General features: G+C 38.7%; 1 protein-coding gene across 1 annotated transcript in view; it reads left to right on the top strand.

Annotated features, from left to right (window-relative positions):
* The window catches only part of LOC104295943 (regulating synaptic membrane exocytosis protein 1-like), a 120,412-nt gene that overhangs the window by 47,576 nt on the left and 58,012 nt on the right, over positions 1-14,824 (top strand). The gene's annotated exons all lie outside the window — the stretch shown is intronic.

Genomic DNA, 14,824 nt, shown 5'->3' with positions numbered 1-14,824 from the left:
ATTCTATTTAGCTCAATGGAAAGCTGGAACATTCCATGTGTTCAGATGCTTTTCATATTTTCAGATGCCTCATTTTAGGAAAGCTTAAAGGATTCATTAGGAATTCTGTGGGAATTTTGCATAAAATATCAAGGCCGGCTCAGCAGTGGGGCAGTTTAACCTAAACTGGAAAAAATGAACCATTGAGTTTTCCATCCTCTGAACATTTGTTTAGACCAAGTAAAAAGTTGTCATAGCTTTTATTCTCGCTTTGAATTATTTTAAACTTTAGAAGAAAAATAGGCCATCTAAAGAAATTTAAATGTTCCATCATTATGAAATAGAGCTGATAAGAATTAGTGTGCTGTGTATTTGCATTTCAGAGAGGTTTATTTTGCAGTCTGAAAGAGGGCAAGCAGCAAAATTATTTAACAGACTCTACAAGCCATTTCCAAAAGATGACATGACCCCATTTGTCTTTTATATTCAGATAAGTCACACCAAGACACTTGGAAAGAGCATCTCCAAATAAATCCTTGCTTTAGTTGAAAATATTTTTAAATATTGGAGCTCTTGGGTCATCTGTGTTACCCACTTTATTAAATCAACGTTCTGCTGCATCTGTTTCCATGTCAATGCCTGTTAGACATGTTATTTGAGCTCAAAGGCATCACGCTCCAAGCTATTCTGAAATAATCTGCAGGGTTTCATTTAGTATTTGAAGCTGAAAATTTACCTTTAGTAAACCAAAGCTTTCTGTCCCGCAGATGTTTTTATTCAGCCTGCCAGTGCACGCCCCTCGCTGGGTATTGCTAAGTTTCCTCAGTGCACACTCCTCAGGTCAATCCCCCAGGTTTTTATTCATAAATTGGTTTGTGTTTCTAATCTTGGCATATGTTGTCCAGGAGCTGTGAGTAACCCTAAAACACACGCTGAGACACTAAATTTGTACAACCTCCATTTCTCCTACAGATTCCTATCGTTACAGTCAGTGCTTACTATCCTCTTTATTCCCTCCCCTTTTCTACTCCCATTAACTTCCTCATCTTATCTTGGATGTTTTGCCAGGAGGTATCCAAGTGTTCTGTGGAGACCTCAAACACAGTTGCTGAAAGGCACCAGAGCAAGAGAAGCTAAACCTGGCTTAAGGACGGGAGCCCTGATACATTCATCTGTACAAACCTGAGCTTGTGTTTGCTAGGCTTCTAAAGTCAAGTCATGACATTTGCCAACTGACTCAGCCTGCAACCCAGTGCCCAGTTGAGCTGGGGATATTCACAGACTGTCACCGCTTTGTGTACAATTCATAAATAAACTTTTCTGACTTGCAATTTTGCTGAGCACAGATCCAGAAAATGAACTCCCTATTGTGTCATTTCAAAAACTGCTTAGTCTTCCCACGTGTTAATAGTTTTCCCATAACACGCCCGGGGAAGTATACCACTGTTTTAGTTGCTTCCCAGCTAAGGGCACCTCGCTCTTTAATGATAGTAGGTTTTAGTTTTGTGAACCCGAGAACGATTTGAACCTCTTATCTGTGTGGCTGAAGATTCAGGTAAGTATGACATTGCTAGGACTGAACCTTCCTTTTATATATATCTGACTGATGATGTGAGTAATAAGAGTGTTGTGTAATAGGCACTGTGGTGTCACAGTTGGTTTTAGCTAATCAAAGCTTCTGCTGCTAGCAAAAGGGAAATAACTTCTACCCCTGTCCAAATACTCCTTCTGCTGGGTCTTCTGCTAGGTCTCACACGTGTGCATGTGTAAAGGGAACTGATCTGCCTGAAAACAAATACTGTTTTTGTTGAGTCAGCTTTCTGCCTGACTAGTCCTCTAGTATCACAATACAAAGAGATATTTTGAGGCAGAAAATGTACTTTTTTTTCCTTTTCTGATAGAACTTAAGTATTGGAATCAATCCCCAACGTCAGTTTCATGTAGCATTGCATTTCATTCAGACTCATACACACTTCTTCTGTTCCAGACTAACTCTGTACAGGTATTTCATAGCACATTTTTTAATATTTGAAAATTTGAAAAAAGGATCTATAGCCAAATCAATGGTATGCATGTGCTTGAGAAGATGTCTGTCCACTGCATAAATATTTCATTATTATAGTTCCAATGTACTAAAGAACCAGCAGCCTATTTCAATTCCAATGCTGCAATTTATTTCAAGTGTCTTACTTAGTCCATAAATACCATGTTTGATTTCTTCACTAGACATAAAAACATTATTTAATATAGGTGTTTCTCTGAATTTCATACAATTTTGTTAGATCTGAAAGCAGTTAGAGGGAAATGTCATACTTAGGTCATTTCTTGTGTCAATGTATGCATTACGTTTTGATGAGACTCCTCACCCTTTCTTTTCTTGATCTCTAGTATAATATACAAACAGATCAGTACAGAAGTTGTGATAACGTCTCTGCCAAATCATCAGATAGTGATGTCAGTGATGTGTCAGCCATTTCCCGAACCAGCAGTGCCTCACGCCTCAGCAGCACAAGTTTTATGTCAGAGCAATCTGAACGCCCGCGGGGCAGAATCAGGTGAGTTCTCAGTGCAGCTTTAATTGTATTACACCCCCTCTTCTGTTTAGTGCCAAAATACAACCAGAAATTATTGAAATTGGATGACCTCAACATAAGAATTTATGAAAGATGTTATGCACATATAAACTGTCTTCCATTGCTAGCCTAAGATGACAGTATTTTGGTAGTTGTGCATCTAAAACAAAAAGCAAACTTCCTGTGAGGAGATGACAGATTAATGTACTTGTGGCAAGTGGAACTTGAACATACACTATCATCTCATTGCTGGCTCTGAATCAGTGTAATCTGTATGCTAATAAGGTATTACAGCAGAAATATTGCTAGATTTTTAATCTAAAGAATTTTCTTTCATAAAAGCTCTGTTTTTCTTTCTTTCAATCTATGTAGTTCTTTCACTACCTACCTTCTTTTATTTTGCTGTTTTCATGCATATGATAAATTACTAAATTTGAAATATGTGTTTGTACAGTAATTTTGATATCTCTGGTTCAAAAGTAGTTTAATTCATTTTCATTGTCAATAATCAACTATCTCTTTCATCCTTGATAATAATCTCTTCTTGGTTTAGTGCTTTTTTAGATACACAGTTCGATTCCTGTTTTCATTTAACTTGATGATGGAACTCCCACCAGCTATAATGGCTGTAGGATTGGCTTGGTAGTCTATGATTACATCTACCAATGTCTGAACTCTCAAAAATTTGACTTTAAGTGTTTTAAGGCATGAGAAGAATTAGGAACTATAAAAAAAAAAATATCCCTGTAGAGGAAATCAGTCTGATAAAAGTCTGGATGGCATCATTTAGTACTTCAGAACACTTCTAGACAGATTCACTGAGAAGTTCAGCTATAGGTTTTTTGATCTGTTCATGAAATGGGAAGGGATGTTAGGGAAACTCAGAAACTGGCGTCTACATATGAACTAACTCCACCTCATTTTTTTGTTAAGGAAAGTTCATGAGGCTATTCAAAGTCATGTTTCAGATCAGTGAAGTTATAACCTGACAGCTGCAGTAATCCACAATCCAAAATAACACTGCAGAGGAACTGTAAATGTATTTAAAGTTATTTGCGTGTTTAAGGTTATTCCAATTCATGTGCTTAAATGCATGTCATTGTGTCCTAGCTTTTCAGTATTTGTCTCTGTAAGAGGGCTTTAGTCATACCAAAATACTTGCATTTTCTAGACACTGAATTTTCTCAACTAGGCCCCATCACAGTATCGTTGACAGGTTGGACAAAATAGGACTTTTTCCCATAAATATCTCTGTGTTGAACAGGTTTTATCAGAAATGTTCCTTGGGTCCAGAATGTCTGATGACAAATAGCAGAACCAGGAGAACTAGTAACCTCCTATGAGGCTAGAGAGGGGGAAACCTAGGGTCAAATCCTTGCTCTTGTTCAACTTCTTCCATTCTAATGAGTAGCAGAGTGTCATGGGTACAGGATTAGCCAACTTAGTGTACAAAACCAAGTGTCTGCAATGGGAGCTCCAGTTCAGCTTCACTCTATACCCCTAAAGTGAGATGTAAGTAGAAATCAGATGCCTTCCCTTTCGGATACTGTCCACAGAATCCATACCTCAGAGATTAAATACTTTATACTTGCTGGCTTTCATTTTCTCTAAATACAGGTAGTACTTGCATTAGCCCCCTTCAACCATTAAGTGCAGCAGAGTGAAATTTGAAATAATTTTGATGTTATGTCAGAAAACATGGTATCCAGCAGATTAACACCCAATGTTCAAAATTTTCTATTTGAGCTGTCCACACTTATTTTTGGATGATTGCCTGTCATCACTATAAAAAGGTCAAAGTCTACAGAGACCTGCAAAAATGCTGTATCATGGGAATTATATATCAAGAAAGGTCAGAATTAAATGAAGTCAGGTGTTGAAGAAAAGAAAAGGAGAAGGCATTTTGCTGATGATCTGAGCCAAAGTCAGCTTCCTACCCTCCTGTTTCTGTACTGGTAGCCTCTGTCACATAGTCTTTAGTCAATTCTTTGTGCAGCTTACTTATTACATGGAAATGAAGGGTTAATTTGGCACAAGTATTGATTGTATTATGAATAATTTTTTTCAGAGTGAGATTCATGCTGTTTAGCCTTAAAAACTATGTGTCTACACTGGAATTCATGTAAACATTACCTTTTTGTTACATTATTTGTCTAACTTCTCTAAGACATCATTAAAAAGAACAAAACACCTATTATCCCACATGGTTCACCTCATCTTTAGATAGATGTCAAAGACAGGTGATTTGTCCTTTTCTAGCGTTAGTTGTTGAAGGAACCCTAGATGACTAGTTTAGATTGGTTGCTGTAATTTTAGACATCTAAATTTAAATGAAATGGATTCTTTCTCTTAATTACTAACGGTTCTTTAAATTCAAGGAATTAGAAATTTGAAGTTCAAGTTTGATTAGTAATTTGAAGTTCAAATTTTATTCTTGCCTCCAAGGAACCTGATGTTAACATGCATCAAGCGGGATGGGATGGGATAGGATGGGACAGGATGGGATGTTCTAGCAGGAGTGACAAGGAAAAGAGTATTTTTTGACTTCCCGTCTTACTGAAACCACATATCCACCATCATCTTCATTTAGAGGTGTGTCAGCCCAGTGGCTGACACAAGCTGACACAAGCGTGTGAGTGTGATGTTAAGTCAAAGGTTGTTGAATTGCCTTTTTTATGCACCTAATCTTGTTCTCCAGATACCTTCTGGAGATGAGAGCTGTAAAGAACCTAGTAAGCATATAGAAACTCAAAGGAGGTGGCCCAGTTTTAGCCATCTCACTAGACTAAGTCATTCGTCTAGTATCCTTAGGTGCCTTTTGTACCCAGAAGAAAAATACACAAATTCAGAATATACAAGCAAGATTCTTGTTCTGATTCACCTTTGGCCAGGGTGTCTCTGTATCTTTCTCCATTGAGCAGAGAAAAATGAATCCTAGGGCTATTGACCAGCAACCTGAGTTAATTAACTTAAGTGGAGACGTGTGACTGGAGAGTACTCCAGGGCTCAGATTAGTAACCTGAAGTGAAACTGTGCTCCTCTAATATTTCTACGTGAGCTAAAAAACACTGGTTATTTATTCATATTAAGAGTTGTGGAGTCAAATTTCTGAATGTGAAGTGTGCCAGCTTCAGACAGCAGTAGTTTTAGTTAATGGTGTTTGTCAATATAACCCCATCATCGCTCATATTAATGCATCTGTGCAAAGGGATATAAATTAAGCTCCTAGACATATGAAAATACAAGATACTGTCCTCTTTAGGGCTGTCATTAAGAAAGCAAACTTTTGTTGTAACTTTGTAAAATGTATCATCACATTTAAATGTCAGAAGGTCCAAGGTTTCAGGTCATCGCAAGTGTGGCTTATATCCGCTAACTTCACCATCAGTTCTGCCAGTGCAAACAGCTTCCTGACCTTTCCTCCCAAATCCTAATGGAGGAAAGATCCTTAAAAAAATCTGACTAATGCCTTTTCACCATCAATCCAGGCAGAATCGATCTCTCTCTCTTCTCTCTGTTTTGAAGATTCTATCATTTCAGATAATATATTCTGTATTATCATATGTTTATAAATAGTTATTTCTTTATTTAAGCAGTAAAGATTTTAAAACCTGGAAACACATCTCTTTTTCTTGTGGCTCTAAAGTCTATGGGTATTAGCTATAAGTGCAGAATAATTTGTGAGGGTTTTGAGCAATTTTTAATTTTAATGAGTACCTCTTTCAGTTACCTTGCTCAAACTACACTGTGCTTTTAATAACATATAGCATTTATAGAATGAAACACTATCTGGACAGCAAGGATAAAACCAGTTGATGCAGAACAACACAGAAATACTGTGTATCTTATTTGAATAGTTAGATAAAACTCTAGCTATTCTTTGGGTCAAAACTCCCAAATTTAAAGGTGTGTAGTATTAGGAAACTTGAGCATGTTCAAGAAGTTACTGACAGAGAGAGAATGAAAGCACATCTTCCCTTTCCTTTAATCAATGACAAGACTGTCTCTAAACCTTTCAAGGCAGAAGACTAATTTCATTCCTACAGTATATTTGTAATTGAATTACCTGTCAGAAAGCTGTGACATAGCATGCATGCAAAATACTGTCAGTCAATCTTCAGTCTGGAGATTTTGTTGATTAACACTTCTAATAGCTTGCAGAAGGGAATTATGATTGATGCAAGTTCTAAATATAAGTACATAAAATAGCTTCTTCATTTCTAATTTGTTTAGCATTTTCAGGTGAATGTTATGGCTACGCATGGATAAAGTAGTCTGCATATGAAATTATTCCAGACATCTTTCTTGTTACCATCCTGGGAAGTCTGTTGACTGCCATGCTCTCTAGTGGAAGTGCAGGCAAATATCAGGAATTTTTGTTCTGTGAACAAAATGTTCTGAGACTTTTGATATGAATCAGAACCAGACTTGTGAATTTGGCTTGCCTTAGCATTTGGAATTGGTGTGTATTTCATGACTCAAGTCAGATTACCAGTCCTTCTTTATGGAGGTTTGCTTTCATCAGTCATGGTCTTTATGCATTCGTAATACAGTCAAGCAATACTCCATGCCTGTGTATTTTACAGATGTTACTCTATATGACTCAGAAACATTTCTCACATCCTGAATGAAGCAGAAGGAAATTTTTCACGGTTTAATGCAAATGATTGATAAGTAAGAATCCATGTTAAATACATGATGATTAATAAGCACCATATGGGCTTGATCAGACAAAGAAGGACATTTGCTCACTTCATTAAAAATAATGCCCAGTGATGTCATTACATCATTTTTCATGAGAGGCCTACTTATGTGAAGATACCTGGACTTGGCGATGTCAAACAGGGAACTGTCAGTTATGGTAAAGGTGAGCTGGAGGATTTAGCAAGTTGGCTATCATAAAGTGTTTCATCTTAATCTGATTGAAGAAAATCTGCTAAATATGTTAAAGACTAGATACCTACTTTTTAGGTGAATTTCTCTCAGTGTATCTGGATTTCAAACGAATTGCCTCTGCATTAGGAATATCACTGTTATTCTTCATTTTAAATTTAAAACCCACATCTTTATTAAGAATTATATTTAGTATCTTAGTAAATGTGTGATATAATTATGCATGTGCCCCATTTTAATCTGGTTTTACATGCTTTGCATAATTGAATGCTTAAGTTTAATTAAAATAATTTAAACGAGCTTATCGAAGAAAGGCTAATATAATGAGTTGTAGCAGTGGACTTAAACCAGTCCTAATTTGTTTCCCATATTATACCATGCCACTGAATGGCTTGTATCACAAACTCATATATGCTTCTTGGGATTCATGTAAGTTCTCAGTACATTACTGAAAAAAAAGAACTGGTTTTGGTTTCAACTGTCAGACTCTATCTGGCAAACCTCTTCATCCATTTCCAGAACAGCATATACAACTTGCATGTAGCTGTTATTCTTTCAGTATACTAGAACTTTAGTGCTAGTACATGTGAGCTTTGAAACAGGAATGATGGAGGAGGGAAATGACAACACATGGTCAAGTGAGAAGTGGTTGATGGGTAAGCAAAGGAAGGATGCAGGGTGATGGAGACAGGCAGGACCTCATAATCAACAAAACAGGGCAGGAAGGAGCCCACCCCAAGTGTATGCACATGAATAAGGATGTGCTTGGGAGGAGAGCATCTGGGGGAAGCTCTCATACCTTTTCTGGGAGATCAGCACAAGTGGGTGGCTCTCTGAATGGCCTGTGCTCTAATGCATGGGGAATGAACAAGAGGAATTAGAAGTCTGTTGTGCAGCCGCAAAGCTATGGTCTCATTATGATCACAGAGACGGGGTGGGATAGCTCACATGACTGGAGTGCTGCAATCCATGGAAGCACAGGGCAGAACAGCAAGGAAGGGGTGTTGCCCTTTATGTGAGAGAGCAGAGTATGCAGGGAGCTCTGCATAGAGATGGGTGATGAACCAGCTGAGAGTTTATGGGTCAGGACTAGAGGCTCAACCAATGTTACGATGTTGTGGGTGTCTGCTATGGACTTCCTCATCAGGAAGATGTAGATGAAACCTTCCAACAGCTGGAAGATTCACATTCACAGGCTCTGGTTTACATGGGGAACTTAAACCATCCTGATATCTGCTGTTGAGCAATGCAGTAGGGTACAAGATATCCAGGAAGTTTCTGTAGTGCATTGATGACCAGAGGGAAAGTCTGGAGCAAGGACTCAGCAGAGGATGATCAGATCAGGGAACATTTACACGAACTGGACATGTACAAGTCATTGGCACGTGACAAGATGCACCCATGAGTACTAAATGAGCTGGTACTGACTGATGTAATTGCAAGGCCACTCAATAATATTTGGAACATCATGGCAACCAGGGGATGTTCTTGAAGACTGGAAGAAAGAAATTGTCACTACTATCTTCAAGAAGGGCAAGGAGGATATGGGGAACTATAGGCCTGTCCACCTCAGCTCAAACCCTGGGAAGGTGACAGCAAATAATCCTGGAAACCATTTCCAAACATACAGAACAAGAGGGTGATTGTGAATAGTCAGCATGAATTTACAGAGGGGAAATGGTGCCTGACCAGCCTGGTAGCCTTCTTTCATTTGTTGACTGGCTTGGTGGATGAGAAGAGAACAGCAGATGTTCTCTGTCTTGTCTTTAGGTAAGGTTTTCAGCATTCTCTTCCAAAATGTCCTTATAGACAAACTGAGGAAGTACAGCCTAGGTAAGGGAACAGTGAGGCAGATTGAAAACTGGCTGAATGCCAGGCTCGGAGGGTTGTGATGTGTGACACAGAGTCCAGCTGGAGGCAAGTCACTAGTGGTATACACCTGGGGTCAATATTGTGGCAGTACTGTTTAACATCTTCATTACTGACCGGGATGAAGGGACAGAGTGCACCCTTGGCAGGTTTGCAGACAACAGAAAACTGACAGGAATGGTTGATAGACTAGGTGGGTGTGACACTGGTCAGAGGGACCTCGACAGGATGGAGAAATGGGCCAACAGGAACCTCATGAAGTTCAACAAGGGAAATGCAAAATGCTGCATCTGGGGAGGAATAACCATTACACCATTACACGCTGGGGGCTCACAGCTGGAAAGCAGCTTTGCAGCTAAAAGCAAGTTTGCAGGAAAGACCCTAGGATCCTTGTGGACCATAAGTTGAACCTGAACCAGTAATGCCTCCTTGCATTAAAGAAGGCCAACACCACCCTGGGCTGCATTAGGAAGAGTGTTGCCAGCAGGCTGAGGAACGTGATCCTTCCCCTCTACTCAGCTCTAGTGAGACACATCTGAAGTGCTGAGTCCAGTTCTGGGCTGCCCAGTACAAGAGACATGGAGCTACTGGAGCAAGTCCAACAAAGGGCCATCAAGATGATGAAGGGGATGGAGCATCTGTCATACAAGGAGAGGCCGAGAGAACTGGGACTTTTCAGCCTTTTTATATCAAGCTCTAAAACTGACCATGCTATTTGGTATCATGTGAGTAGGATTAAAACATGCAACTTCCTCATTGTGACAACTTGGTAAGATAGTAATCAACCACTTTGAGCTGATAAATGAGCTTGTAGTGACCAATCCTCATGCTTATCTTTAACAGATACCTAAACAGACTGGACATAAGCAGATCTTCAGGAATGTTGTTTGTTTAAACCTCAGCTTTATTAGGTCACACTTGGAAACATTTGGTCGTAACTCAGTCCTATCTTGTAGTAGGCGCTGTCTGTAAGCCAATTCTCCCCACATTTGTTCTGTCCTATATATAAGAACATAGGACTGGGAGGGACCATTCTGGAGTCACTGAATGTAGCCTCTGCTATGACAAAGAAGTGAATTACATTCACGTATTTTCAGGATCCACCTTCAACTTAATTGGTTGCTTTTGCACCCACTTATTTCAGAAGGTTTTCCAAATCTAATTTCTTTGATGCTCTGGAATTTTCTTTCAGTTACAGGGTATATTTATTCACGGGGAGTTTAAACATATTGTTCGTGTTTGTCCCTGTGCCAATATTGGCATCTTAGTTAGATAGGGTTTTCCTCCCTTCTATTTACTCCCTGGGGTATCATAGCAAGCAATCGTAGCTCAATGGTTTAACTAGCTGTTGTTTTACTCAATTCCATATTACATCCTTTCTATTTTGTTGGTCATCCTAGCAGCCATTCTCTGCCAGTTTCCAGTTTGAATGAAACCTTGAGTTGCTGTGACCGGTAATGTAGATGAGGTCTCCTGCACAGTGTCATTAATTCTGCCCTCACCAACACATGGGAGGATCCATTTGCTTTTTTCGTAGCTGTAATACTTGGTTGTGCTGGTTGTGTAGCAATTGGCCAAAATGGTCAAAAACTGTAACCATGTAAGAAGCTGTGCCTTGGGAGGCATAGTTATAGCTGGATGGTTTCCTCGGTTCCCTGCCTCTCCTTTGGAGTCCTTTCTCCTTGGATATTGAGCATGCATGAAGGACTATCTGATACCAGTGTGGACCATGGCACAGTGTTCTCTTCAGCACCTGGATCCTGGCCTTGTCTCTGCAGGCTCTCCTTGCCACTTAAAGCAGGAGGAAATCTGAGAAACTTAGGTCTTTTTTCTGTCTCCTCAGAGTTTTGATTAGCAGTAGTTATTGAGAGGAAAGATCTGGTGAATCCAAATTAGCTTTCAAATATAACTGTAGTTTCCAAATATCCTTAACTTGTTGTACTGAAAAAGAACTGTCTGCTAATTAATGAATCTGCTGTTCATTTCTTTCTTTTAAAAGGAATGAACTTATTAAAGTTGGGTTTGACCATGACTGAAAATTCGCACTAAAAGTCTGAATGTCACTGTGAAACTGAAGATAACACAGCTAGCATATCATGCAACGTTAACTTTTTGGATCCACAGTTTTTGCCCAACTCCAACAATTATTCCCGTTTGTCAGCAGGGATTAGAATTACCCTCTGCTATGTCTATGTCAGTCTCTGAGAAAATAACCTAATGTTCCTTCTGCTGATGATACTCTCATGCAAGGAGCTAATTAGAAATGAGGCCATTTAAATATTTTCTTTTCAAAGCATTCAGGAACTTTCCTAGTTACTGTGACAGTTGTGGAAACTCACATTTCTGGAGGGGGAGTCTGCTGGCTTTATGTACAGGTAGGACACTCCCTAGTACAGGATAAGGTCCCTGTCCTTCTGCTGTTGTACATTTTGTCCTGTTTATTACTGTGGAACCAGTTTCTTCAAGCTCTTAAGGTGATGAGCTTGCAAACTCTAAGTGAAGCAAAGGCTCACAGTGACTCAAATAAGACCTCTCCCTTCCCCGCTTCTAGACCTGCCCAGAGACATTCTGCTTGGAGTTCATTAGGAAATGGTGAGTGCTGACTGGCTGCTTTTCTGTGCTTGTAGCTCCCACTTATTTAGTAATGTTTGTGCATGGAGATCCCTTTTTCTTTTCAGAGTTTCATTTCATGCTGCTTATTACGCTATTCTCTTACATAAAATGCTCAGTGTCTTTAGTGTGTAGCCAGATGAAGTAACTGGAGGTTTGCCATCTCATGGAGGACAGCAGCAGATCTCCTAAGGATATGTAACCAGAGAGCACTCTCTGGATTGCAAATAGATTTTCTCCCGTTGGTTTTCCATCCTCCTACATAGCATATTGGAGCTAGTTTAATACAATTTATAGTGATGAGGAAGAATGGAGAGGAGAGAGTCTGAAGGGTCTTCTGACCTCTTCTCAGCCTTCCCAATAGCCTGTTACCATCATAAATGTATGTGATGTGACCTGTGCAATAAAGTCATTCAGTCCACCCTCTATTTAGGCTAGGGCTGCATCCATCCTCGTCAGCTTGCTAATTCACTTGAAATGCAGCAGTACTGCACCAGAAAGCCAGCTGAGCAAAGATTAACTTTGTGCCATGACAGTCAATAACATAATACACCACGGCTTTTCATGCACTTCGGTTGATGAGACTGAGGTTTGTGTTGAAATAAAGAAACTCACTCATTTCATTTTAATTACAAAAGTAATTAAAATCTGTATATTGAATTTGTGCTACAGTGTACAGGATGTAGTTAAGACTCTTCACTCAAGAAAAAAACAAAATGTAAGATATTTTAATTATTATTATTATAGATATTGCAGACAAAACTAGTGGAGGCAACAACTGAAAAACACTGCAGTTTATTCATCAATAAAAGCAAATCACCTGGAAAATGGGAACAAATTTGCAGGTAGTTTCAAACTGGCTTTGTGTGGGATATTCACTGCCACACTCATGATCTGAACCTAGGAGAGGATCCTGAAAATGTACCTTGCATATGTTTGATCCCATGTTCCATATATAAACCTGTGTAAGGGTGGGTTCATGTTATATAAAGAAAGGATTGAGCTATATAAATGTGCAGTGAAATGTGCAGTAGTGTAGCTTAGCATGAGAGGGATCCATTTGGGCGTACTAGGCCAAACTGGATGTTGCTGATTTTTATAGCTCTCACTACTGATATTCTGTATAAAAATAAATATTATTCTAATTGTGCAGGATGCTATCAGCCCAGATCCTCTTCTGGCAAAGGAGATGTTGTCATGCACTTGGAAACATGTTGGTTCCTCATTTTAGGATTTTGAGGGCCTTCAGGGTGTCATACTAGAAGACATAGTAGATTTGTCTTGTATACTATTTATGCTGCAGCACTGCCAAACAGATTAATAAAAATAATCTTATTACTTGCATACCTCCTGCAGGCCTAGCTGTATGCCATCAGGTGTTAATGATCACAGTGTTCTAGCAGTGTGCTCACCTGGGTCTCTTTCTCAGTAGATGTTAGCAATATATGAAGGGCAAGATGCCAGGGACTACAAATCTCTGCAGCTCCACAAACAGCGGTGTGGCAATACCAGTCTGCATCATGTTGAAAATCTGGTCCTTAATCGGCCTTTTCAAAGGGGTGTTTCTTGCTTTTGTGGTTAAATTCTGCCACGTGCAGCATTTCAAAACACCACTGTGGAACATCTGTTCCACGTTTCTCAGGTCTAAAGCACTGCACAATCAACTACATACCTGTAGCAGAAACGATGAATTCTGCAGCACATATATTCACATATAAATCAGATCAGCCTTTCTTTTCGGGAAATTTTAACTCCAGATAGTTACAGGTTGTCATATTTCTAAAGAATCTTGGACTAAGTTCTCATTTGCTACTCATCTTCCATATTATATCTGCTTCAAAGCCTGCAATAGCTAAGCACTTGCAGATTTATAGGTGGCTGCAGCTGTAATTTATCACCTGGAATATGGATCATCAGAATCCATGTTCAATATGATTCTTTAATCAACTGTCAAAGCCCCAGTGCAAAGGCACTCATTGAAACAATACTAATTTCTGTTCATAATATGAACTGGCATGGCTTTGGGGAGATAATACTGAAGTTGTCCTCTTTTCTGAAGTTTTCATTTTTATTATTTTTAATGGTCAAAATTATGAGAGAGTTCCCAATTTATTTTTTAAATTCTATCTCTGCAAATTTTGCCCAACTGAAGAGTATTTCTTGACCTGAGTATTTCTTTCTCATGACAATTTGTAGATCCTGCAATTTTGAGGTACAAATTTTTTTAAGGTGACAAGACTGTACTTCACATACCTATGAAATCCTTCATCTTCTCTGTAAAGATGTATCTTCCTTTCTAAGGAAGAAATACGAGATACTAGAACTGGCCACATCAATTAAAGTAATTCATATATTTATAATGCAATACTTTTTTTTTTTTTTTTGCTTAAAAGTAGAAATAACGGAAAGATTATCAGAAATAAGTTGTTCATGCTTCTACTTCGAATAATTAAATCATACTGATTTTTATAGCTATTAAAGTTCAGAATCAAATTTCAAGCCTCACACTTTAACTTACAAGATTAAATTTTAGGTTTTGAGTTACAGTTCAGTAAGCTGTAACTGAAGAACTGTGTAACACTTGTGACTATATAAAGTCTCTCAGCTTCCTAGGAACTAAATATCTGTTTTCTAACTTCAATGTGTGGCAACTGCATTTTATTATACTATTGTCTCTTCCGTAATAGTCCTCTACTACTAGATGCTTCCAAAGGCCAAAGTTTTTTAACCTATGTGATTTCTCACTTAATAATATATTGAGTGGGACTGAATTCTTTAAAGTCAGATAAAAGTTTACTTGTTTCTTTTGTTGGTCTTTCTTCAAGTGTGTCTCCTGCTAGTGGGGACAATGCACAGTGTTCCCCAGGATGAAATTTATTGAACGACTTTCCGTTTCTAGA

Source organism: Charadrius vociferus, unplaced genomic scaffold (assembly GCF_000708025.1).
Source record: "Charadrius vociferus isolate BGI_N301 unplaced genomic scaffold, ASM70802v2 scaffold362, whole genome shotgun sequence".
In the NCBI taxonomy this organism is placed as follows: Eukaryota; Metazoa; Chordata; class Aves; order Charadriiformes; family Charadriidae; genus Charadrius; species Charadrius vociferus.
This window is presented reverse-complemented; position numbering and strand designations above follow the sequence as displayed.